Below are 27,046 nucleotides of genomic sequence, written 5' to 3' on the forward strand. Positions count from 1 at the left end.
TTACAACTGCCGCTTCTGTACCCACATGGTCAACGCTTTTCGCCGACGGCACCGATAGCTTTGCCGGCACGGTACCTCGGCATGTTCGGTCAGAGAGCCAGTTGGCCTCTGTAATAAAAAACTGAGTGGAAGGATCAACCACCGAATTTGAACAGGGTGTCTTGCGACGTCCGCAACGACCAAACACAACGATCAAAAACGAACAAAATGCAAAAAAAAAAGAAAAAAAAGAATAGCGCAACGGCCAAGGTAAATGGCTGCGAATGTCGAGGAAAGGTAGTGGATGTTATTCTTTTGGTTTGCATTTTTCCATATCTCAATTGATAGGGATAGGAGGGTTAATAAGGTTAGTAAATCAATAAGGTAGGCAAATAAATTTCTCAAACCTCTTGGGATAGTAAACAACTAAAATGTTACTCCAGGTCACTTTACAATGGCTCTTCCAGTCACTGTTACGTGTCCTCACTTTTCTTCGAACAACTAGATTGATGGTACTTGTCACATAAACATTCGAAACTAATATACTCACGGCACCAAGAGCATCTAATGAATGCAATCTTTCGACGGCTACACTATTCCTTCCCTATGATATGACGAAGAGGCAGCCGGGACAACTTAACTCTCCCGGCGTGCATTCTATCTCGTGCCTCGCTGTAAACAAGCGTCGCACGGTTGGCTACCTGTGATCCCTCGTGAGGAAGTCGCAGCACTTTTATTCGGAGTTGTTTTCATGTGACAAGGCTTAAAAGTTTAATACTTTACTAACTCACGGCGTTTGGGAAATTAGTTTACCTACCTTATTATTATAATTCCTTATTGATTTACTTATCTTATGAACCCTCCTATCGCTATCTATTGAGATATGGAAAAATACAAACGAAAAGAATAACATCCGCTAGGTTTCTTCGAGATTCGAACCTGGGTTTTCCGTTTACCAGCCAATTACCTTGGCCGTTGCGCTATTTTTTTTACCTTTTTTTCCTTTATTAAAACAACCATATATGTACATAAGCACAAAAACAAAATATTGAAGTGCTGGAACTGATTCAACACGAATTGTATCCTACAATAGACTGAAGAACACATTTCAATATAGTGCCATTTGTAAGCTTACAAAATAGAACATAAATAGTAGCCTCTTCAGTACAGACAGAGACATTGATCCGAAACGCAAACATATATACACTCCTGGAAATTGAAATAAGAACACCGTGAATTCATTGTCCCAGGAAGGGGAAACTTTATTGACACATTCCTGGGGTCAGATACATCACATGATCACACTGACAGAACCACAGGCACATAGACACAGGCCACAGAGCATGCACAATGTCGGCACTAGTACAGTGTATATCCACCTTTCGCAGCAATGCAGGCTGCTATTCTCCCATGGAGACGATCGTAGAGATGCTGGATGTAGTCCTGTGGAACGGCTTGCCATGCCATTTCCACCTGGCGCCTCAGTTGGACCAGCGTTCGTGCTGGACGTGCAGACCGCGTGAGATGACGCTTCATCCAGTCCCAAACATGCTCAATGGGGGACAGATCCGGAGATCTTGCTGGCCAGGGTAGTTGACTTACACCTTCTAGAGCACGTTGGGTGGCACGGTATACATGCGGACGTGCATTGTCCTGTTGGAACAGCAAGTTCCCTTGCCGGTCTAGGAATGGTAGAACGATGGGTTCGATGACGGTTTGGATGTACCGTGCACTATTCAGTGTCCCCTCGACGATCACCAGTGGTGTACGGCCAGTGTAGGAGATCGCTCCCCACACCATGATGCCGGGTGTTGGCCCTGTGTGCCTCGGTCGTATGCAGTCCTGATTGTGGCGCTCACCTGCACGGCGCCAAACACGCATACGACCATCATTGGCACCAAGGCAGAAGCGACTCTCATCGCTGAAGACGACACGTCTCCATTCGTCCCTCCATTCACGCCTGTCGCGACACCACTGGAGGCGGGCTGCACGATGTTGGGGCGTGAGCGGAAGACGGCCTAACGGTGTGCGGGACCGTAGCCCAGCTTCATGGAGACGGTTGCGAATGGTCCTCGCCGATACCCCAGGAGCAACAGTGTCCCTAATTTGCTGGGAAGTGGCGGTGCGGTCCCCTACGGCACTGCGTAGGATCCTACGGTCTTGGCGTGCATCAGTGCGTCGCTGCGGTCCGGTCCCAGGTCGACGGGCACGTGCACCTTCCGCCGACCACTGGCGACAACATCGATGTACTGTGGAGACCTCACGCCCCACGTGTTGAGCAATTCGGCGGTACGTCCACCCGGCCTCCCGCATGCCCACTATACGCCCTCGCTCAAAGTCCGTCAACTGCACATACGGTTCACGTCCACGCTGTCGCGGCATGCTACCAGTGTTAAAGACTGCGATGGAGCTCCGTATGCCACGGCAAACTGGCTGACACTGACGGCGGCGGTGCACAAATGCTGCGCAGCTAGCGCCATTCGACGGCCAACACCGCGGTTCCTGGTGTGTCCGCTGTGCCGTGCGTGTGATCATTGCTTGTACAGCCCTCTCGCAGTGTCCGGAGCAAGTATGGTGGGTCTGACACACCGATGTCAATGTGTTCTTTTTTCCATTTCTAGGAGTGTATAATTGATTGTCTTAACTGGAATGACAGTTCTGTCATTTGATTCATAACCGTCCAAACTCGAAGTCATTTGGAGCACACAAACGGATAACAAGAGATGCACAGGTACATAAATTAATGAAAACGTCATAGTGAAGTTAATTACACCATTGAGAAGTCGGGAGTAGTCCTAGGCAACTGGTATAACCCCTTACTCGTTGTGTATTTTGTTCGCTACATAGTCTTGCATGTGATTTGTGTCCTTACCGGCATCGAGAATTACCCTACGCCTTGTTTTTCAAAAATTATGTCTAACATATTAGCAAACATCTTCCTGAAATTTGGGTAACGTTTCATCTTCCAGCGTGCCGTTCTCACGTAAGCCTCGAAACTAATGAGATTATCTTCACTATTGTGGATGATGATATATGTCACAAACTGTCCTAACATCCACATCACGGTGTTGTTCTTGGTAGCGGGAAAATGTTTCGCGTCCGGCCAGAGCAGGATGTCGGTGCAGTGACTGGCTGGGCTGCTGCGGGTAATCAGGCCCAGCCTCTGCTGCATCCATTTCCAGTTAATGAGATGACCGCCACAAGTGAAGCGATGGCGTAAGGTGTCGACCAGGCCACAGCGGACGCATTTATCACTGTCACTTAAACTGATTGTATGCAACCTTTCATTAGTGGGTATACATCGTTTACCACTTTATACCATGTGGACGCCACTTCAGCAGTGTGGACAGTTAAACTTATGTTGTCCCAAACTGCCTTCCAATGAACACTCGGGTATTTAAGTTCAATAGGATTCCGGACTATTAGAGATGTCCATGTTTTTATAACAGGTGCGTCGTCGGTAAATCCTGCGTGAAATAATGTCCATCAATATAGCTTACTTCAAGAAAAAACTGCTTGACATGTCGTAGTTTGTAATGTATTTTACCTACATCAATGGGTGGATGCGTATCGGTGGGTTGTAAGGTTCAGAAGAGCCAACTGGTTACGCTGAGAGGTTCCTTGTCCAACAAATGGGTGATTCGTTTAATATATAACGCAGTACACTTTCGGTTAATGTCAGGCATGTTTAGTCCGCCGGCCTGTCTGGAAGACGTCAGCGTGGTGTATTTCACTTTGAACAGATGCCCTTGCCAGATAAATCTATTAGAGAGTTTCATCACGTGTTTGGCCTGCATCTTGGGGACTGGAAATAGTTGGGCCATATAGTACGCTTTACTGAATATATAACTGCTGAGGAGTCGTATGCGTTGGAGAATGTTAACGGACCGCCAATTGTTTTCATAGATGGCATCTTGCATTTCATTGGTGACCTGCTTCCAATTTTTTGCATTTATTTTTAGCGGGCATTTGTCGATAATCATCCCCAGAGTGGTGTGGTTTTCGACACGCTTCGCCCAAGGTATAACAACTGCGTCGAATCCTCGAATGTTGACAAAGGTGCATTTACCGGCGTTGATTTTAGCACCGGAAGCACGACAGTACTCGTCTACCGCGGTCTTGAGGGTTGATACGTCTCCGTCGTTGCGCAGTAACACTCCGACGTCGTCGGCGTAAGCACGAACCACGAAGGACGTCCCGGCGATCGAAAGGCCTGCAAGTTTGTCATGAATAGAGCGTAAGAGCGGCTCGAGCGATAAAACAAATAACATCATGGAGAGAGGGCTCCCCTGCGGCACTCCTCTTTGGACCTCGATGGGTTGAGTAAGCTGTCCATTTACGCTGATTCTGGTTGTAATGCCCGTGACGAAATGTTGCACGACATTTATAACCCGTTGCTCAAAACCACACCGCTGCAGTAGCTGTAGGAGGTACTCGTGGCGGACGCGATCAAAAGCCTTGCAAAAGTCGATAAACAGCAATGCGAGATTCACGTTAGTGACTGACGCTATGGCTATGACATCTCTATATTCCGAAAGGGGCATCATAATAGTGCGACCAGGGATGCATGATTGATGGTTGTGAATCACTTGCTTCATTAACGGAGACAATCTGCTGTTGAGTGCTCTGGCGAAGGTTTTGTAATCAAAATTGAGTAAAGTAATAGGTCGGAAGTTATCTAAGGTTTTTCGGTATTTGCTTTTTGGTGTCAATACAATACGGCCTTCCTTCATTTCGGCCGGCACGTCACTCCCTCGCATCACTTCATTGAGAACATCTGTACATGCGTGTCCGATTATGGGCCAGAAGCGCACATAAAATTCCCGTGGCAAACCATCAGGGCCAGGGGATTTATTTGATGGCGAGCCAGAAATCAGTTCAAGGACTTCGTCTGGAACAAAATCGTGTACGACCGCCAAGTTGTCCGCAGGCGTGACTACGGTGGGCAGAGCACTCACGATATCGCCGCCGTCATCACCATATGTATCGCATTGCGAGTACAGATCCGTGAAGTACCGGTAAACTGCAGTAAGAATATCACTCTGTCGGGTCAAACGGAGTCCATCATCTGTGTCCAGCTCCCCGACAAAAGCTCGCTTGCGATGGGCACGATGTTTTATGAGGTGATACAGCGATGCAAGTTCGTCCTCTTGAAGCGATTTTGCTTTAGATCTGATCTTCAGTCCTTCAAGCTGCGTTCGCTTTATGCCTATAAGCTTCGCCTTTATTTGTTTGATGGTCGTCAGCTGTGTATTGGTGTCGTAGTCGCATACAACTCTCGCAGAACTGTTTGGTAAAAATCAATCGTGCGTTTGACATCTTGCGCCCGTTGCCAACTGTAGTTTCTTAAAGATAATCGCATTTTCCGTTTGACCACCGCATTCCACCAGGCTATCTTGCTCGGATATCTGCAGCATTGCTTGAGACAATCCGCCCATGTCGTGGAGATGACATCTTGTAGCAAGGCATCGGCGAGAATAGAAATATTTAGGCTCCACGGAATCCTATGCCATTTAGTATGCTGTTTATCCAGATTTATTGTGACATAGAGGGCGCAGTGGTCGGAAAAGCTAGCCTGAATGACATCGGCGTCCAGAACATGTTGGCAAATGTTCTCAGAAATGTACAAACGGTCTAGACGGCTATATGCGGTGGTGGTCAGGTACGTGTACTTTACCAGGGTAGGAAATTTTAGTTCCCACGCATCCTTCAGCTGCAGGTGATGCACCAGATCATGTAGTTCCCTACAGTAATTGAAGTTTGGCGATTGGTCTTTCCTGTGGATCACACAGTTGAAATCACCACTAATTATCAACTGGATTGGGTTGCGGCGTAGCAAGTATATGATGTCTTGTTAAAAGAAGTTAGCTCTTTCTGATTTTAAGGTCGTTCCAGATGGAGCATAGATATTGACGAGGGTGACGTCAAAAATTTGGCAAGCTATGCCTCTACCGGAGTCCAACATTTCGATATTGCTCACTGGGATTCCGTCTCGTGATAGAATGGCCGTACCTGTACCCCCGTCCGCCACGGTGTTTACGATTGTTGCAAATCCTGATACATGAAAACTTAAGATAGACACTTCCTGTAACAGAACTATATCAGCTTCGGACTCATAGATAAACTGCCGTAGCATTGCTAATTTTAAATCTGTCCTAACTCTATTAATGTTCAGGGACAAAAACTTATAAGCTTGACTCATGATCGTCCGAGACTTGTGGGTGATGGGAAGCGTAGGAAGCCCAGTCCATCTCACCGTCGGACTTCGAACCTGCATCCGCAGGTTTTGTACCAGTTTTTGCGCTGACTTTACTTTTTGAGTTACTTCCAGCCACGGAGTCCTTTGGTTTAACTTTATTTTGCCGTCGCAAAGGCGTCCAAAGTGTCATTGAAGACGGCGGAGTCGGCGAGTCATGGCTGTAAGCAGTATGTGAAAGTCCTTGCTTCGGAACGGGTGACGGCAAGTCCGAAGACGCGGCTTCAGTAGGCTCACTGTGTTTGTTTGGAGCCGCCCTGGCTGTTTGTATACAGCTGTCCGGGTCCTCGTGTTGTTTGGAAGCAGTTTCGAGGTGGCGGCTATTTATGTTATGCTCTACACCGCGTGCTTCATCCGCCGTGTTTACGAGTTGCAGTTGACTGACTGCCGCCTCTTGTGTGTTGGCCACCTGCGGCGAGTCGGCAAGCGGCATCGGAACGGATTGCTGTAAACACTGGGCTGCACTCGTATTGACAGTTTCTGCGTCGGGCGGTTGAATGGGAATTTGGCGGGTCGTAACTGAGCCATCCGACACATGCGTGTCCTGTGTGGAGGCCCGTGGCTCCGCGTCATCGGTTTGATTTTTTACTACCTGTTCGCCGGAACCACTACCGTCACTTATAGTAGGTCGTCGTTTGTTACCGACAGATAATGCAACACCGGTGGCTAAGGGGTGACTGGCCACGGGTTTTGAGGCAAGGGTGGGAAGGTGCCGTTACCGAGATCGTTGTCCTCTGACACAGATGCACTCGGTTGGGAGTCAGTCACAGAAGGCGTCTGATTTTGAGTTAGGACATCAGCCAATGTTAATCTCTGTCGTTGTTGCAGATTGTTTCGAAGTACGACAACTCGCCGTGGGCAATCCTCTCGTAAATGGCCACTCGTGTTACAGATAAAACAAGTACCTACTTGCCCCTCGTAAATGACATGAGCCTTATAACCACAAACCATTATATAGGATGGGATATAGACTTTAACGGCCATGTCAACTGAGCGAACCCCACTATAACATTGGAGTTTGTGACGGCTCGACCATTTTTCGTTTCTAATCTGTCGGATATCGCCGTATTTGGCGAGGACGTCTCTAAGAAAACAATTCTCAACCTCAGGTGGCAAATTGAACACTCGCATTTGTTTATACTCAAAGTCAGCGTTAGTTATTGAAACTGTACTCACCGACTGATCACGATGTCGGAACTCTGCTTTCCCACCAGTATTCACCAAAATTTTCTCCAGTTGTATCTGGTCTAAAAACTTCACAAAGAAACAGTATTCTGCCATGTCATAATATGCTGTGTGGACCTGATCGGATGTGATGCCAATAATATCTACTATCCAGTCATGGATTTCTAGAGAACTCGGTTGCACATTCCTGGAAGATTTCTCAAATGCAAAACACAGGGTATTCTTACGTGGTACACTGGGAGCCATAACTGCACTATATGCGCGGTCGGGACCGCTGTGAGTAAATTAAGAAGCTTGTGTACGACGGTAGTGAAGAAGCACTGAGAATATCACAGGTCACAATCCAAGAATTATTATAAACACGGCTTGCGGCACTACGACTACGCGGAAGTACCGACACGTCCGATCGCTGTCGCGTCCCAAGCGGAACTCGCTATCGGCGCTGTCGGCGATAGGCGTTAACCATGTGGGTACAGAAGCGGCAGTTGTAAAAGTTTCTTACCTCGATTTCTGGAAAAGTATGCGTTTTCGGACCCCATACCAGATGATGAAAAATGCTCTATTTACAATTATCTATCGATCCCGCCAATTTTGAGTCGATCACTCGTCATAACCATTAGGGGTGATTTTCTCAAAATCGTGGGGGTGTTGACCCAAAATATCTTAGACTCCGTTTTAGGTTGTACACAAGCGACCTGCCAAATCTGAGCCGAATCGGTTGGCCGTCTCTGAGGCCTTCCCCTTGTTAGACACCATTGACTGGTACGAAAGCGATTAGTGTTGCATGCCTCTGCAACAGGTAGAACGGCCACCAGAGTGCGCTAGTGTTGTTCGTGTTTAATATTGTTACCAGGTCGAGGAGGGATACAAAGGGGGTGAACGATGCCAGACGTTGAGTGATCATAGTGAATGACCGAGAGAGGTGGCGCGGTGATTAGCACACTTAAGTAGCATTCGGGAGAACGACGGTTCTTACCCGCGTCTGGCCACCCTGATTTACATTTTCTGTGATTTCACTAATTTTCTTCGAGTAAATGTCGGAATGGTTCCTTTGAAAGGGCACGGCTGATTTCTTCCCCGCCCTTCCCTAATCCGATGGCACCACTGACCTCGCTGTTTGGTCCCCTCCCCCAAATCAACCATCTAACCATCCATCACTGTGAAGGACACGGAGAGTCCAGGTACTAGTGTGAGACAGTGTTATCAGCACCAGACAGAATGAAAAGAGTGCTTACTGTGGGTATTTGGTTCGGTAACTCACAGAGATACGTTTGTAGAACGGGACGTCCGATTCTCGCAGTCGGTATATGCCGTTCACCACAATAGGAAATCGTCGCACTGTAATTACCCAATGCTGGGAATGTAAAAGCAGACTCATGCGCTCTCAATCCGTCCCCCCGCCCACCGCAAGGGAGCCCCACCACACCGCACAACAATGCCCATACATACACCACACGCATGCCCGCGAACCGCCCGCCTTAAGCTGAGTCACCCCAATTGCCAGCCTACGCGACAACATCGTGGCATCGCGATGCTAGCCTTCAATAGGTCAATGTGAAGCAGACTCGTGCGCCCCCAATCCCCCGGGCCACCGCAAGGGAGCCCCACCGCCACGCACACCAAGGATACAACGCCCGCACAAACATGCCGCCGACAACACCGCGGCGCGAGCCCCCAACAGGACAATGCCCATCCACACACCGCACGCATGCCCGCGAAACGCCACCCCAATTGCCAGCACACGCGACAACATCGTGGTATCGTGGTGCTAGCCTTCAACAGGACAATGTGCACTGCCCGCCTTAGGCTGAGCCACCCCAATGACCAGCAAGATCACTATGTCTGTCCGTAATAGAACCTGTGTGGGACTGGCTCAATATCAACTCAGCGCTAGTGCCAATATCCAAGATATCAATGACCATGTACAACAACTGTCTTCCAGCTTGCCTCAGGAGTGGTCCAGGTACAACAACCGTCTACCAGCTTGCCTCAGGAATGTATAAAATGGCTATATGGCATCCATCCCAACTGCATCAATGCATGCATCCAGGCCAGGGAGTGTGCAGCAGCATATCGGTAAGTGGGCTCATACTGCCAAGTTCTCTGTGAATCTGACTCGAGTTTGTTGTTGCTGAAATAACATTATATAACCTATCAAACCACGAAATTTCTTATGATTTGCTCCTCCACTTCTGGGAGCTTCACATTTTTTTTGTCAGGCACGGTATCTGGACAGACAAAAAGTGGACATTGTACAGAAATATGAAGGTAAGTAGATTTTTTAAAATTAATACTATTTAGCATTTAGTAACTCCGCTCTAGTGAAGGAGCAAAACAATTTTAGGTGTTATTTGTCATTTAGAATGAAAACAGCCCTCAAAGATTAAAATAAAAAAGCAGCTATATTTTCTCGAGCAAATAAATTTACATGTTTTGAAGTGCTTGGACGACACAGTTACTGTTTTTTTTCCAATCCTCAGCAAAACAGAAAGTTTACTGGATGGTCTGTGTCGGGAATATCCACTATGAATTTCCCTTTCGTCATTAATAAATTCCAATATCATTGTTAACACTGTTAGTTCCTCAAGAACGTTACTGCATTTTAGCTCTTGGTAAGAACTGCCCTTTGTAAACTCACTTTAACAGTTAGTCGCCAAACTGCACAGCAGACTGCAGTCGGAACACACGCATTGCGGTGCCGAATTCCAATCAAAACGAACACTCCTGACAGGCGGTACTTAATATAGACATAATACACTAGGGGCGCTGCAGCATACTCACTTGACACCAGCAGTCGATTGGGAAAAGAAAGCCACCCGTGTGAAACGAGCTGCAGGCTATGAAAAGTTTGATCAAAATGGATCGGATTAGTGACAGTGGAAGGACAGTTTACTGCAGATATGATATTGCACTGCACCGGAAGGCAAAATGGACGGATCTCTTGGTTTGCCTCTCGGAAAACGATGTGCATAAATGTTTTGGCCAATGTGAAGAACGAATGCAGATGTGTGTGCTCTTGAATACGTCACATTTTGAAGGCGAACAGCACTAACGTGACGTGAGTTCAGAAACCGGCAGTAATCAGTTTCTTTCTTACGTGTTCGGTCTCGTAAATGACATTTTATGGCAATACACAACAAGCCAGTATTAAGCCGTTCATCCGCTGCCACTGAATTGATTGAGTCTGGTGAAACTTATCACAGCTCAAGGATGGTGTTCCGTAAGCTAGGACAAATAATTCCATAGTAATGAGAGCAGACACAATTTTTTTTTGGTAAGGCTTGCATTTTAGGTTTCACTGTGACAAGTTCCAATCACGAAAATCTAATTTGGAACGATACTGAAAGAGCTGAGACCAAAGAAAGATACAGGTCCATATGAGCCATCGTAGAATTAAGTAGAAAAATTGAAATATTGTTTTTAAAGAAATATAAACTGTTGTTAGGATTACGATGCTCTTGCAGACGATTTGTTAGAAATTAAGAAAATACTCATTCATAAAAAAAAGAATACAACAGATTTCTGCCCCTCAACACAAATAAATATGATCTAATCCTCACAAATAGATGGAAAGATACGGTATCACTTGACTACTCATTTGATCAGTCAGTGGAATGAGCCAAAACTGTCAAGTATGCTAACTGAAGTATTAAGAAATATATCCTACACATTAGAAGAAATATTGCAAGTGAAACCCCCATTCTAAACCAGGAGGTTTAGAACACTGTTACTCAACACATTTAAATAACGTAAGAATCTTGGTACTTCTGCATTTAGAAACATCACATTAGAGTAAAGCAGATATGAACAATCACACTATCATGAAAAAGCACTACAGACCCGCAATTAAGGCATAATGCTGCAAGATCAATGATGGAAACATTGTTAAGCCTTTGAATAAGAGTAAAGCAGCATGGGAAGTAATCAAAACCAAAATAAAATGTCAAAAGGAAGATTGCTGTATATCAATTACTCCTGATGCAGTAAATATTATCTTTCCCAATTATATCCTTGAAACCCTGATCGAGAATATGTGAGCAAGGCTGAATCAATGCTACCGCCGTTACATAATAAAACGAACGACAGTCTTATGTGAAGTCATGTAATTTCTACACAGGACAGTGAAGCCGTAACCATGCTCAGTAATCACAGAGCTGAAGACTGTATCTTAACACGTATGCTGGAGAGTTATCAGCCAAATAAAAGCTATCAAAGTCTTGGTACCACCAGTGTCGGTTCCGCTGTTGAGGCCAACGGGCAGCTGGACTGTCAAGGAAACCCACGCGGTTGCCGCCATGCGAGCGCCCGGCTACGTAATCTGCATTTTTCACAGGCCACAGGGGTCCGGGAACGGCAGTTACCGGTTTGGACAGCATGAAAAGGATGACAGCTTTGCATCCAGGCTAGAATATGACCACTTTGCAATAATTCAATATTGATTCACAGTTTCACCATAGCATAAAACCAATCACATCAGTATATTCACAGCACTGAGGCAGATTAAATGAATAATCTTACAAAAACCGTTAAAAATTAATAACTGCATTTAGATAGGTCACATTAGAGTAAAGCAGAAATGAACAAACACACGATAATGAAAAAGCACTATAGACCCGCAATTAAGGGGGAATACTGCAAGATATGATATCAGCAAGATATGCTGCACGCTTCATGTGATCTCGGCAGATAAGATACTGGATGTTAGCTTGCGGTGCTAGCTACCATCCCTAAAAGCCACGCATTTGTACATACTTCGTTTGTTTAGTCGTTTCGTTTTTAATTAGGTGAGTCAGATCATCGTATTCTCCACAGTCAAAAAGTAAAAGAATGCAGCATAGCATTAATTTTAGCTGTTCCTACTTGACTGTGTAACATATGCGTAGATTATTACTTGATTGTTATTAGTACATTTAAATTAAATCATAATTCAGCCTATATTAAAGATATTTGTCATCTGAAAGTGGTAATCTACAAGTAAGATTTGATATCACCTCTGATAGAGGGTAAAAGAAAAGATGCATCAATTGACTAGGTCAACTTCATTGTTTTGCATGGTTTAACAACTTTTTCTTTGTTATTTGCTATAAGTGCACATGTCGTAAGTAGGCTGTTTAGGTTTTTATGTTGGTAACGCAACGTAGCGCTCTGTATGAAAATCACTGACTGTGCTGTGTGCAGTCTGTGGCTGGTTGGCATTGTTGGAATATTCGCTATCGTAGTGTTGGGCAGTTGGTTGGGAGCAGCGCGTAGCGTCGGGCAGTTGGAGGTGATACTAAAATGTAGACTTTCACGGCCGGAAATATCATGTCCATTATAATTACCCGGTTGATGAATTCTGTGTCGATTCCCAACGTTTCGTCTCCGACTGCGGGATACATCTTCAAGGGGGTCCGTAGCTCGATGGAAGGTCCAACACACCCACTGGCTCGCTACTGACTGCCGCTAAATTCCGTGTCCGCGCGCTCCCACGACGCAGCGCACAGTGGGTCAGAATCCCAAAAAGCTGGTCCAAATATAAGTAGTTGTTCAATTTGTACCAAACTTAGTATGTAAGGGTTTACGGAGTTTCTGATTAAGAATTTGATATCAAAAAGTGAAAAAAAAAAACAAAATGACGGACCCAAGATGGCAGGCTCTGTGTACACTACTATCATTTTTTATGTATAAAAGTAATCTTTAGGAAATCATCGAGGTTACTGATGATGACAGAGTTCAAAAAATTTAAAAATGGTGGATCCAAGATGGCGGTCAAAATCTATGACTTTTTATTTATTTATATTTATATATTTTTATTCATATAAAAGTCAGTATTTAGGGGTTATTGTAGTTAGTGCTTAAAAAATAAACCAAAAAAGTGGAAAACTCGAAGAAAGGACCAAATATAGGTTACAAGATGGTGTAAAATATTACAAAAATTATTTCATTTTAATTACAATTATTTATTTTGTAAATTTTTTATAACTTAATTTACAAGTTTTCATTTTCTTACTCTTTTTCATCTTCTGCTTCAACTGAATCGTCATCATCCTCAAACAATGTTTCCTCATTATCTGCATCTGCATCTGAATCTTCATAGTCTTCCGCCACAGGAACTAAGAGGGCAACGGCTTCTGGCGACAAACTCTTCAGTTTCTTCGGCGAAGATTTGCGTAAGGAAGAAACGTAGGGGTCTGTCGTTGCCAACAATCTCCTGAACACGTCTTCCATAGTCTTAGCTCTTGAAAACTTTCGAGAAAATCTCAGGCGATATTGCTTTATCAACTTGTTGGTTGATTCCTGAGCATCCTCCGATAGTTGACCGATGGGTAAAATGGCCGAAGAAATAATGTCTGGACCGTGAATCAACAATCTATGGACTGCTGTTGGCATGTTGTGCCAGTGGTATTCTTTCACGTAATGCCTGGCAGTTGCTAAGGCGTATTCTCGAAACTTTTCAACGTCGATCTGACGTCCGCTCGAAATCGTCTGCAAAAATATATGGAAACGGTGGATTAGTTCTTCGGAAACTCCAGTTATCAGCGCTGATGTTGGAGTGTTTTCAAAAAAACGTCGAGCGGTATTTCCGTCATTCGTACTGCCAAACCCTTGTTTCGGCATGTCAATTACAATTCCAAGCTGCTCTTTGAAAGCTTTTTGAATGTTGGCTTTCAGTATTGATTTTTCCTCTTTATCTTCTGCTTTACGTGCCTGCCACTTTTTTGTTTTCATTTGGTATGCCAAATGAATACAACATTCAAAACATCGAATCCAGGCGTGAAGAGTTGATAGTCCATACTGCAGATAATCGGCGGTAACTTGTTTTTTCAAAACATCGTCAATGTTATTAAATTGGGCAGACGTAGCCTTGCAGAGATAGCACCGTTGCGCAGATTTCGTGTTGGTGATAGCATTGCACACTTTACCATCTACCATGGTCATGCTTATATTGTATTTAATGGAAATGTGTTTCCCATGAATAACTGGTTCGAATGACCGGAGTTGTTCGATCTGTTTGTCGTAATACGCTTTCTCATTTAAAGACGTTTGCTCTGTTTCCTTTGTAAATTCTAACTTCAGTGGTCTGCAAAAGAGGGTTGAAGACGGCTTCGGATTAATCCATAAGATCTTTTCTTCTTTAGTTTCTTCATTTACACCTGCAAGTTTCAGTGGAACAAGCGAAGTGAACAATAAAGTTGCATCTGAAATATTCGAATCTGAAAACTTCATTTTATACATGCTTTGCCCGGAAGTACCGTCAAAGCCCCACTTACAAATAAGGGCCATATTAGACATTTCTGAATCACTCATATGTAAAATATCGTCTCGTTTCAGCAGTAGAACACGTTGAACAGTGTGGTCTAACAAAGCTTGCAACCGTACCCCAGCTTTTGATTCGGTAAAAGTGAGGGTTACGTCTGGAGGGCAGCAAGCTTTTTTTGTTACCAAAACAGCTGAATACGGTGGATATAGTATGTTTAAGCCTTTTCCTTTAGCCCCATTTCTCAAATGCTGGTAAGATTCTTTTGACAATTTCAAGTTGAAAAGGAGTGCTAGACCTTCATTTGCATCATATGAGGATGGCGATGATGTTGAAAATCGCAAGCCTGCCTTGTATTTTTCCACCTTGGATGGACTTGAGAGTGTGACGCCTTTCACAATCTTCGCAGCGTCTGGGTGCCCCGAAGATCGAAGACTCATTTGCGCGGCGAACGATAATTCGACAGGACTGAACTTCGTACGAATCTCCTCAGTTCTCCTTCTTTTAGACCTATCAGATAATGTTTCAAATTTTGTGGCAGGTCGGCCTGTTGATTTAGTCACACTTGCAGGTTTCGAATCAATCGGAGTATATACTATTGTATTTAACCAGGTTTCGTTCTTCAAAAAATATCCTTGTCGCCGAGTTACTTCCTTATACTTGCTCCTTAACTTTGTTAACAAAATCGAAATGGTAGGCCTCATATCATAGGGAATTTTAATTGTATGTCCACTTTTTTCTGTCAACGACCTTTCCAAATGTTCTATGACCCCTTTCAAATCATTTGACAAATACTCTTTTGTTATTAGAAAAATATCTTTCCTCGAAAATCCGATTCTGGAATACGCTGGATCAGATGAAACTGAAATTAAAAAAAAAATCTGTGTTACACTTGTCGTCATTTTTCTAATTATTTTATTCTTTACAATGCTTCTACTTGTCGACTGGAATTTAAATTGTACAAATAAAACTCACAATTAATTGATTCTACTGTCATTTTTCAAGATGTCTGAACAATGACATTTTGCAAGTGTCGCTTAAAACGTGGCTCAAAGCCAGAGTCGCAACTAGTCGCAGGATTTGAAGCTTAATTTACAAAGGTAATAATATATACTTGCGTACACAGCGCAAAAGAAAGCGGAATGTCGTGGAATTCGTAACTTATCTCTATTTTTTAAGCGCATTTTACGATTTTGTCATTCATTTCCCTGTAGTACGTTAATTGAAATGTAAACGTGCATAATTGATGATTTAATAGTGATATAAGTGTTTTTTCACTAGTACATACCTCCTGGAACACATTCCATATTGAAAGTATTGGTTTCACTTGCACAAAACATAAATAACTTTCTTCAACAACACGACTGTCTTTGTAGCCTGGCCACCTGCGCGCACGCTAACAATGAACTGCCGCATTTGACCTGAAATATTACCGAACAAATGAACATCTGGTCGTCCGCACAGCCGGCATTCAGTTGTCCCAGCATTGCTGCTGCCAACCTGATAGTCCAAAATCCCCATCTTTAAACTATTTTTTTTCCTTTTTGGCCACGTTCTGAAGATTCTGGCCCACTGTGCGGCGTGACGTCACGTGTTTTGAGAACGTCAGTGCAATTGGCCGCTGTCCGTCGCCGTCGATCGCTGTTGCCATCACCCAGTAGTGGACGGGTGGTACACATCTTCTTTAGCACCGGCATCCATATACCGTTTAATTTCACGCCCTCCTCCTTTCGGTTGAAATTATTTGGGTGTTTAGCGATTTCGATTGCCTCCCTGTAAAGCCTTTCGTAATATCCGCTTGTGGCTGCTAGTACTTGCGTCTCCTCGAAACGAATATTGTGGTTCCCTGGCTGGAAAGCATGCTCCGCAACAGCTGATCGTTCCGTTTCTCCTCTTCTACAATTTCCCTTGTGCTCTTCCAAACGTTTAGAAACAGTTCTTTTAGTGGTACCCACATAAACATCACCACAGCTGCATGGGATCCTATACACTTCAGCTTTTTCCAATGGTTTGCGAGCGTCCTTGGCAGGCTTAAGGTATTCCTGTATCTTCCTGGTGGGCTTGTAAATTACAGTAATATTCCGCTTCGTCAAGATCCTGCCTATTCTTTCCGTTACATTTTTAACAAACGGCAAGAAAACCTTAGATTTTGCAGTAGCCTGTACGTCAGTATGATTTCTGCGTGGCTGACTCAACGCACGTTTTATTTCGGCGGACGAATATCCGTTCTTCATTAGTGCATTGTGGAGATGTTCCATCGTAGCGTCGAGCAACTCAGGTTCACAAATATTTCTATCTCTGTCCGCTAACGTCTTGATAACATCCCGCTTCTGGGAAGCCCCCTAAGTCCCGTAATTGCAAACTTCTTTATGGAGAAATTCGAAGAACAGGCCTTAGGTCAGGCTGTTCCAACCGAGCTCCAGGGAGCCGGAGCCCTCCGGAGCGCTCACTGTGGCAGCTCGGAGCCCGCGTGGAAGGGTAAAGCGAACTCACTGCCCCCTGGCCGCATGCAGCCGCAACTGACGCAGTAATCCGTGTTCAATGACAGCGATGATTAGCCGCGGGAGCCCTGTATCTCTATTGGAGGAAACCTTTCTATTCATTGAGAGGGATGGTCGTCCGCAGTGTCTTGTATGTCATAAAGTATTTAATTCTGCGAAGAGGTACAATATACAACGACATTATACACGTCTTCACGCAGCGCACTACGATCAGGTAGAAGGCGTTACACGCAGAGAACTGATAGCCAGGCTTAGAAACTACATACCAGGGGACGTAAGTTTAAAAACGGTTTCGTAATATGGAGGGTATCAAAAGATGTAACATAGTTCGTGTTCTATAATGCGTTTATAATTTTCAGGTGAATGAGAGCGGAGAAAACACTACCGAATCTGCAATTCGAGCAAGCTGCAGGGTCGTTCACATCATTGCAGCGAGTGGTAAGCCGTTTTCGGTGGGACCACTCGTAAAATCGTGCAAGGGAGGCGCAGGCAATTCAAGGGGTTTGCCTGTCGAAGCAAACAATATCTCGTCGAATCCTGGACATGGCAGCGGATTTAGAGACACAACTCAGGAAAAAGGCGGAGAGCTTTGTTGCATTTTCGCTAGCGCTTGACTAAAGCACCGACATATCTGACTGTTCTCAGCTTGCAGTCTTCGTGTGTGGTGTCGACATGGAGCTGCAAGTAACTGAGGAACTCTTGGATGTGGTACCACTCGGTTACACCGCACCAATACGTGACATTTTTGACGTTGTTTGTGAATCAGTGGACAATTTGAATTTGCCGTGGGATAAGCTCCATTCTGTAGCGACAGACGGTGCACCACAAATGATCGGGTGTCACCAAGGTTATGCTTCTCGTTTGAAAAATAAACTCAGGGACGAATTCGGGAAAGACATTTTGACTCTTCATTGTTTTATTCACCAAGAGGCACTGTGCGCTGAAACAGTAGAGCTAGGTGGCGTAATGAAAGATGTCGTGAAGTGTGTGAATTTTGTGCCGGTGTGAATCATCGCCAATTCAAAGGATTCCTGAAAGATATGGAAGCGGAGTATGGGGATATACCTTACCACAGTACAGTTCGTTGGCTGAGTCGGGGAAAAGTTCTTATGTTTTCTTTACCATTCGTGAGGAAATAACCCTTTTTCTCGAAATGAAAGGGGAAGAAATGCGTTGTCTGAAAGATATAAAATGGATATCAGAGCTGGCGTTCCTAGCTGACATAACTGTGCATCTGAATAATTTAAATCTGTCATTGCGGGGCAAAGGGCAGCTAATCGTTGACATGCACGACCAGATCAAAGCGTTCATGCAAAAGTTACGTTTATTTGAGAGGCATATGACTAATGGACATTTAACGTTCTTCAATCATCTTGCTTCTTTATAACTACCTGAAGGTACTACTTTCGGCGATTACCAAGCGAAGTTAAAGCAGCTCATCACGTCGTTTGAAACACGATTCCGAGACCTCAGTAGTTTGGAAATGGAACTTAAGGTGTTCAGCACTCCTTTTTCAGTTTCTCCCGATGACTTGTCATCATCACTTCAATTGGAGATTATTGATTAGCAAAATTCAACTTTGTTGACAGACAGGTGCTTCAACACGTTTGATTTGTCATGATGGTATCATTCATTACAGCAAAAAACATTTCCCAAGCTTCACAACAATGCCGCTCAGATCATGTGCTTGTTTGGATCTACGTATTGTTGTGAGCAGCTTTTCTCAGCAATGAAAAGAGTAAAAAGTACGGAACGATCGTTTCTTCAGGATGCAACAACGAAGGCCATCCTCTGCATTAACGCTGCGAACACTTTGACGCCTGATATTTTCGATCTTGTAATGAAAAGAAAAGTCAAGCTACAGAGGCCCAATAAATTTAGTATGCAATTTCTTGTAAAACAGTTGTTTCTTATTCATTTCCTGAACATCGAACTTCCTGGTGTAGCATGTCACCACGTCTTAGCAGCTAAGAGTATGAGGTTGTCGATCTTGGAAGACGCAGCTGGCACATCAAAACGTTTGCCTTGCCGCCTGCCTCAGCCAGCCGTGCCTGCGTGCCGGCCCACTTGAATAGCCACAGCGCGCGACACGGCTCCCTGGAGCAGGGAGCGCTCCGCGGCTGACAACGGAGCCGACGAGCTGGAACAGCCTGCCTTAGGTACTGCCAGCAAAAAACCAAATGTATGGTTCCGATACGTGGATGACACGTTTGTGCTGTGGAGACATGGTAGGGAGGACCTAAGCCGGTTCCACGATCATCTGAACAGCATAAATACGAGAATTCAGTTTACAATGGAGGAGGAGGTAGACGGCAAATTACATTTCCTCGATGTGCTTGTTTTTAGAAACGAAAATGGTAGTTTGGGCCACTCAGTATACCGCAGACCCACGAACACGGACCGTTATTTGCACCGGGATTCGATCCACCACCCACAACAGAAGCGGGGTGTTATCAAGACGTTAGCGGACAGAGCTAGAAATATTTGTGAACCTGAGTTGCTCGACGCTACGATGGAACATCTCCACAGTGCACTAATGAAGAACGGATATTCGTCCGCCGAAATAAAACGTGCGTTGAGTCAGCCACGCAGAAATCATACTGACGTACAGGCTACTGCAAAATCTAAGGTTTTCCTGCCGTTTGTTAAAAATGTAACGGAAAGAATAGGGAGGATCTTGACGAAGCGGAATATTACTGTAATTTACAAGCCCACCAGGAAGATACAGGAATACCTTAAGCCTGCCAAGGACGCTCGCAAACCACTGGAAAAAGCTGGAGTGTATAGGATCCCATGCAGCTGTGGTGATGTTTATGTGGGTACCACTAAAAGAACTGTTTCTAAACGTTTGGAAGAGCACAAGGGAAATTGTAGAAGAGGAGAAACGGAACGATCAGCTGTTGCGGAGCATGCTTTCCAGCCAGGGAACCACAATATTCGTTTCGAGGAGACGCAAGTACTAGCGGCCACAAGCGGATACTACGAAAGGCCCTACAGGGAGGCAATCGAAATCTCTAAACACCCAAATAATTTCAACCGAAAGGAGGAGGGCGTGAAATTAAACAGTATATGGATGCCGGTGCTAAAGAAGATGTGTACCACCCGTCCACTACTGGGTGATGGCAACGGCGATCGACGGCGACGGACAGCGGCCAATTGCACTGACGTTTTCAATACACGTGACGTCACACCGCGGCGTGGGAGCGCGCGGACACGGAATTTAGCGGCAGTCAGTAGCGAGCCAGTGGGTGTGCTGGACCTTCCATCGAGCTACGGACCCCCTTGAAGATGTCTCCCGCAGTCGGAGACGAAACGTTGGGAATCGACACAGAATTCATCAACCGACCACGGCATAACAGCCCGGGTAATTATAATGGACAGTTGGAGGTGAGCCGCCAGCAGTGGTGGATGTGGGGAGAGGGATGGCAGAGTTTTGAGAGCAGACGATATGGACGTGTGTCCGTCAGAAAAAGGATATATTTCCTTTTTCTGACGGACACACGTCCATATATATATATATATATATATATATATATATATATATATATATATATATATATATATATATACCGGGTGTTTCAAAAATGACCGGTATATTTGAAACGGCAATACAAACTAAACGAGCAGCGATAGAAATACACCGTTCGTTGCAATATGCTTGGGACAACAGTACATTTTCAGGCAGACAAACTTTCGAAATTACAGTAGTTACAATTGTCAACAACAGATGGCGCTGCGGTCTGGGAAACTCTATAGCACGATATTTTCCACATATCCACCATGCGTAGCAATAATATGGCGTAGTCTCTGAATGAAATTACCCGAAACCTTTGACAACGTGTCTGGCGGAATGGCTTCACACGCAGATGAGATGTACTGCTTCAGCTGTTCAATTGTTTCTGGATTCTGGCGGTAGACCTGGTCTTTCAAGTATCCCCACAGAAAGAAGTCACAGGGGTTCATGTCTGGCGAATAGGAAGGCCAATCCACGCCGCCTCCTGTATGTTTCGGATAGCCCAAAGCAATCACACGATCATCGAAATATTCATTCAGGAAATTAAAGACGTCGGCCGTGCGATGTGGCCGGGCACCATCTTGCATAAACCACGAGGTGTTCGCAGTGTCGTCTAAGGCAGTTTGTACCGCCACAAATTCACGAAGAATGTCCAGATAGCGTGATGCAGTAATCGTTTCGGATCTGAAAAATGGGCCAATGATTCCTTTGGAAGAAATGGCGGCCCAGACCAGTACTTTTTGAGGATGCAGGGACGACGGGACTGCCACATGGGGCTTTTCGGTTCCCCATATGCGCCAGTTCTGTTTATTGACGAAGCCGTCCAGGTAAAAATAAGCTTCGTCAGTAAACCAAATGCTGCCCACATGCATGTCGCCGTCATCAATCCTGTGCACTATATCGTTAGCGAATGTCTCTCGTGCAGCAATGGTAGCGGCGCTGAGGGGTTGCCGCGTTTGAATTTTGTATGGATAGAGGTGTAAACTCTGGCGCATGAGACGATACGTGGACGTTGGCGTCATTTGGACCGCAGCTGCAACACGGCGAACGGAAACCCGAGGCCGCTGTTGGATCACCTGCTGCACTAGCTGCGCGTTGCCCTCTGTGGTTGCCGTACGCGGTCACCCTACCTTTCCAGCACGTTCATCTGTCACGTTCCCAGTCCGTTGAAATTTTTCAAACAGATCCTTTATTGTATCGCTTTTCGGTCCTTTGGTTACATTAAACCTCCGTTGAAAACTTCGTCTTGTTGCAACAACACTGTGTTCTAGGCGGTGGAATTCCAACACCAGAAAAATCCTCTGTTCTAAGGAATAAACCATGTTGTCCACAGCACACTTGCACGTTGTGAACAGCACACGCTTACAGCAGAAAGACGACGTACAGAATGGCGCACCCACAGACTGCGTTGTCTTCTATATCTTTCACATCACTTGCAGCGCCATCTGTTGTTGAAAATTGTAAATACTGTAATTTCGAAAGTTTGCCCGCCTGAAAATGTACTGTTGTCCCAAGCATATTGCAACAAACGGTGTATTTCTATCGCTGCTCGTTTAGTTTTTATTGCCGTTTCAAATATACCGGTCATTTTTGAAACACCCTGTATATATATATATATATATATATATATATATATATATATATATATATAATGACTTTTGAACACTATTAAGGTAAATACATTGTTTGTTCTCTCTCTAAAAAAAAAGGGACTGTTAGCACTTGCACGTGTGTTGATAATTCAGCAAGGGATTTGTTAACAGCATTGCTGGTTCTAAGGACATTAAAAAAAATTTTTTTTTTTTTTTGTGAGTTCACAAGTGGTGGTTCATGGACTTGCTATATTATCCGCAAGACACTTCGATGGTGATTGTGCAGCCGCACAGTCGTAACAGATGGCTGCTGGCCATCTCTACAAAGACTACCGTGGGTCTGCACCTGTGGTGGCCTACCAATACCATTATCTCTGCAAGAAATACAGTGGGTCTGCTCTGTGACAACCTACCTACCAATAATCTTCAAAACTTCGACTGACTCTGCTGTGGGTTTGCTTCTGTTGTGGCTCCTTACCTGCCTGCATGTCAAGAGTCAGCACTGTCTTTCCGGTGGAAGGACAACACTACTTCTTCAAGACTGCATGGAAATCCACTTCTTTTGTGTGCATTTTCTTTTACTGCTCAGACTTTGAAAAAAAACTGCAATTACTACTGTGACGAATGATCAGGACAATGTTTGCTTTTGACCAACAGTGCATCAATAAGTGTGTGCATTTGATATCTTTGTTGTTGTAACTATGAAAAATTTTTTTCAAATCAGTATTGGGCACTGCCCAAAACAATCTGTAAAAATTTTTTGTGTAGAGCATGGGGGCTATGTAAGTAGGCTGTTTGGGTTTTTATGTTGGTAACGCCACGTAGCGCTCTGTATGAAAATCACTGACTGTGCTGTGTGCAGTCTGTGGCTGGTTGGCATTGTTGGAACATTCGCTATTGTAGTGTTGGGCAGTTGAATGTGCACAGCGTGCAGCGTTGGGCAATTGGAGGTGAGCCGCCAGTAGTGGTGGATGTGGGGAGAGAGATGCCAGAGTTTTGTGAGAGGACGATCTGGACGTCAGAAAAAGGAAATTCGTAAGACTGGATGTCATGAACTGATATATGAACACTATTAAGGTAAATGTTGTATACATGGAAGAACCCTGGAGATACTAAAAGGTATCAGATAGATTATATAATGGTAAGACAGAGATTTAGGAACCAGGTTTTAAATTGTAAGACATTTCCAGGGGCAGATGTGGACTCTGACCACAATCTATTGGTTATGACCTGTAGATTAAAACTGAAGAAACTGCAAAAAGGTGGGTATTTAAGGAGATGGGACCTGGATAAACTGAAAGAACCAGAGGTTGTACAGAGTTTCAGGGAGAGCATAAGGGAACAATTGACAGGAATGGGGGAAAGAAATACAGTAGAAGAGGAATGGGTAGCTTTGAGGGATGAAGTAGTGAAGGCAGCAGAGGATCAAGTAGGTAAAAAGACGAGGGCTAGTAGAAATCATTGGGTAACAGAAGAAATATTGAATTTAATTGATGAAAGGAGAAAATATAAAAATGCAGTAAATGAAGCAGGCAAAAAGGAATACAAACGTCTCAAAAATGAGATCGACAGGAAGTGCAAAATGGCTAAGCAGGGGTGGCTAGAGGACAAATGTAAGGATGTAGAGGCTTATCTCACTAGGGGTAAGATAGATACTGCCTACAGGAAAATTAAAGAGACCTTTGGAGATAAGAGAACCACTTGTATGAACATCAAGAGCTCAGATGGAAACCCAGTTCTAAGCAAAGAAGGGAAAGCAGAAAGGTGGAAGGAGTATATAGAGGTTCTATACAAGGGCGATGTACTTGAGGACAATATTATGGAAATGGAAGAGGATGTAGATGAAGATGAAATGGGAGATACGATACTGCGTGAAGAGTTTGACAGAGCACTGAAAGACCTGAGTCGAAACAAGGCCCCCGGCGTAGACAACATTCCATTGGAACTACTGACGGCCTTGGGAGAGCCAGTCCTGACAAAACTCTACCATCTGGTCAGCAAGATGTATGAGACAGGTGAAATACCCTCAGACTTCAAGAAGAATATAATAATTCCAATCCCAAAGAAAGCAGGTGTTGACAGATGTGAAAATTACCGAACAATCAGTTTAATAAGCCACAGCTGCAAAATACTAATACGAATTCTTTACAGACGAATGGAAAAACTAGTAGAAGCCGACCTCGGGGAAGATCAGTTTGGATTCTGTAGAAATACTGGAACACGTGAGGCAATACTGACCTTACGACTTATCTTAGAAGAAAGATTAAGGAAAGGCAAACCTACGTTTCTAGCATTTGTAGACTTAGAGAAAGCTTTTGACAATGTTGACTGGAATACTCTCTTTCAAATTCTAAAGGTGGCAGGGGTAAAATACAGGGAGCGAAAGGCTATTTACAATTTGTACAGGAACCAGATGGCAGTTATAAGAGTCGAGGGCCATGAAAGGGAAGCAGCGGTGGGGAAGGGAGTAAGACAGGGTTGTGGCCTCTCCCCGATGTTATTAAATCTGTATATTGAGCAAGCAGTAAAGGAAACAAAAGAAAAATTCGGAGTAGGTATTAAAATCCATGGAGAAGAAATAAAAACTTTGAGGTTTGCCGATGACATTGTAATTCTGTCAGAGACAGCAAAGGACTTGGAAGAGCAGTTGAATGGAATGGATGTTATCTTGAAGGGAGGATATAAGATGAACACAACAAGAGCAAAACGAGGATAATGGAATGTAGTGGAATTAAGTCGGGTGATGCTGAGGGAATTAGATTAGGAAATGAGACACTTAAAGTAGTAAATGAGTTTTGCTATTTGGGGAGCAAAATAACTGATGATGGTCGAAGTAGAGAGGATATAAAATGTAGACTGGCAATGGCAAGGAAAGCGTTTCTGAAGAAGAGAAATTTGTTAACATCGAGTATAGATTTAAGTGTCAGGAAGTCATTTCTGAAAGTATTTGAATGGAGTGTAGCCATGTATGGAAGTGAAACATGGACGATAAATAGTTTGGACAAGAAGAGAATAGAAGCTTTCGCAATGTGGTGCTACAGAAGAATGCTGAAGATTAGATGGGTAGATCACATAACTAATGAGGAAGTATTGAATAGGATTGGGGAGAAGAGAAGTTTGTGGCACAACTTGACCAGAAGAAGGGATCGGTTGGTAGGACATGTTCTGAGGCATCAAGGGATCACCAATTTAGTATTGGAGGGCAGCGTGGAGGGTAAAATTCGTAGGGGGAGACCAAGAGATGAATACACTAAGCAGATTCTGAAGGATGTAGGTTGCAGTAGGTACTGGGAGATGAAGAAGCTTGCACAGGATAGAGTAGCATGGAGAGCTGCATCAAACCAGTCTCAGGACTGAAGACCACAACAACACAACATTAAGGTAAATACATTGTTTGTTCTCTATGTAAATCTTTCATTTGCTAACTATGCCTATCAGTAGTTATTGCCTTTAGTAGTTAGAATCTTTTATTTAGCTGGCAGTATTGGCGCTATCTGTATTGCAGTAGTTCGAGTAACGAAGATTTTTGTGAGGTAAGTGGTTCATGAAAGGTATAGGTTATTGTTAGTCAGGACCATTCTTTTATAGGGATTATTGAAAGTCAGATTGCGTTGCGCTACAAATATTGTGTGTCAGTTTCGTGATGATCAGAATAAGTAAAGAGAGAAATGTCTGAGTACGTTCAGTCTTGGTCAGCTGTTTGAAAATCAAATAACGCAAGAGGTTTTCCAGCACTGTCATTTTATAAATTTTTCTAATGGGACGTTTCAATGTGTAAAGTTCATGGTTTGATTGATTATGCTTTATTTGAAGTACATTGTGAATTTGGAGATGTAACTGAAGGCTTTAAAGCGTACGTGAGTGGTCGTTCTGGTCATTATTGGTGTAATACTATCACAGCAGACAGGAGAATGACTGTTCGAAATATTTTCTGCCACAATATGTACACAAGGAAACACAGAGATGCTGCGTTTGTTTTAGAGATGAGAGTCTAGGGTGTCTGCCTCCTCTTTCTCGTAACTGAATTCCAACCAACCTGCTTACCTCGTGTGTCATAGATGTTGCCCCAACTGGTTTCTTCTCTGCTGGCCACAGGCACTAACGTGCATGCACTTAAACAGTGCATAATGAAGTGGTAAATGGGAAAAAATTCAGAGCTATTAAAATTGAAATTGCAGAGCATTGAGATGCCACTGGATTTTTATTTCTACAAGCCAAAAAATCAAGAAAAAAGTTTTTTGTAACAAGATTCTCGGTCATTTATCATTAGTTCCCGAGCACCGCAAAGGCCATAATCATACGATTCACACGATCTTCGAATCAACATGAGATTGCACAAATATGTTTTCCGAGGCAAATATAACAATAAATTCAGTCTTTACGCGGAGATGCACTTCACTCATTAGTTCGCATGTTGCCTTCTCGAAAATTGATTGTAGGCTGTCTTGGATAAACACAACATCGCACACGTTCGTCATCCGAGGCAATTTTTCAGCAAACTGTTCCGTCTTACGTGAGATCAGGTTGTATACACGGGTTCCTATATTAACTCCTTGGAAACTGGTCATAGATTTGTAGTGAGCTATCTTAGCAGTTTGACTTCCATCAATAAGCACTGGCAGTAACTAAATTCTGTAATTAGAATTTTCTGATAAACTGAGTGATATTGAAATTATTATTAACAAGTTTTCAGTGTAAGTAAACGATTCGCTTCTTGTCTCCCACTGTGGTAGGTGAATTCCAACTGTCTCTTTCTGTTCCAGTAGGATGCGAGCCCGACCG

At 44.0% G+C, this 27,046-nt stretch overlaps 1 protein-coding gene across 1 annotated transcript in view; it reads right to left on the reverse strand.

Moving 5' to 3' along the window:
• The window catches only part of LOC126162810 (esterase FE4-like), a 312,964-nt gene that overhangs the window by 112,600 nt on the left and 173,318 nt on the right, over window positions 1–27,046 (reverse strand). The gene's annotated exons all lie outside the window — the stretch shown is intronic.

The sequence above is a fragment of the Schistocerca cancellata genome, chromosome 2 (assembly GCF_023864275.1).
Source record: "Schistocerca cancellata isolate TAMUIC-IGC-003103 chromosome 2, iqSchCanc2.1, whole genome shotgun sequence".
Taxonomy (NCBI): domain Eukaryota; kingdom Metazoa; phylum Arthropoda; class Insecta; order Orthoptera; family Acrididae; genus Schistocerca; species Schistocerca cancellata.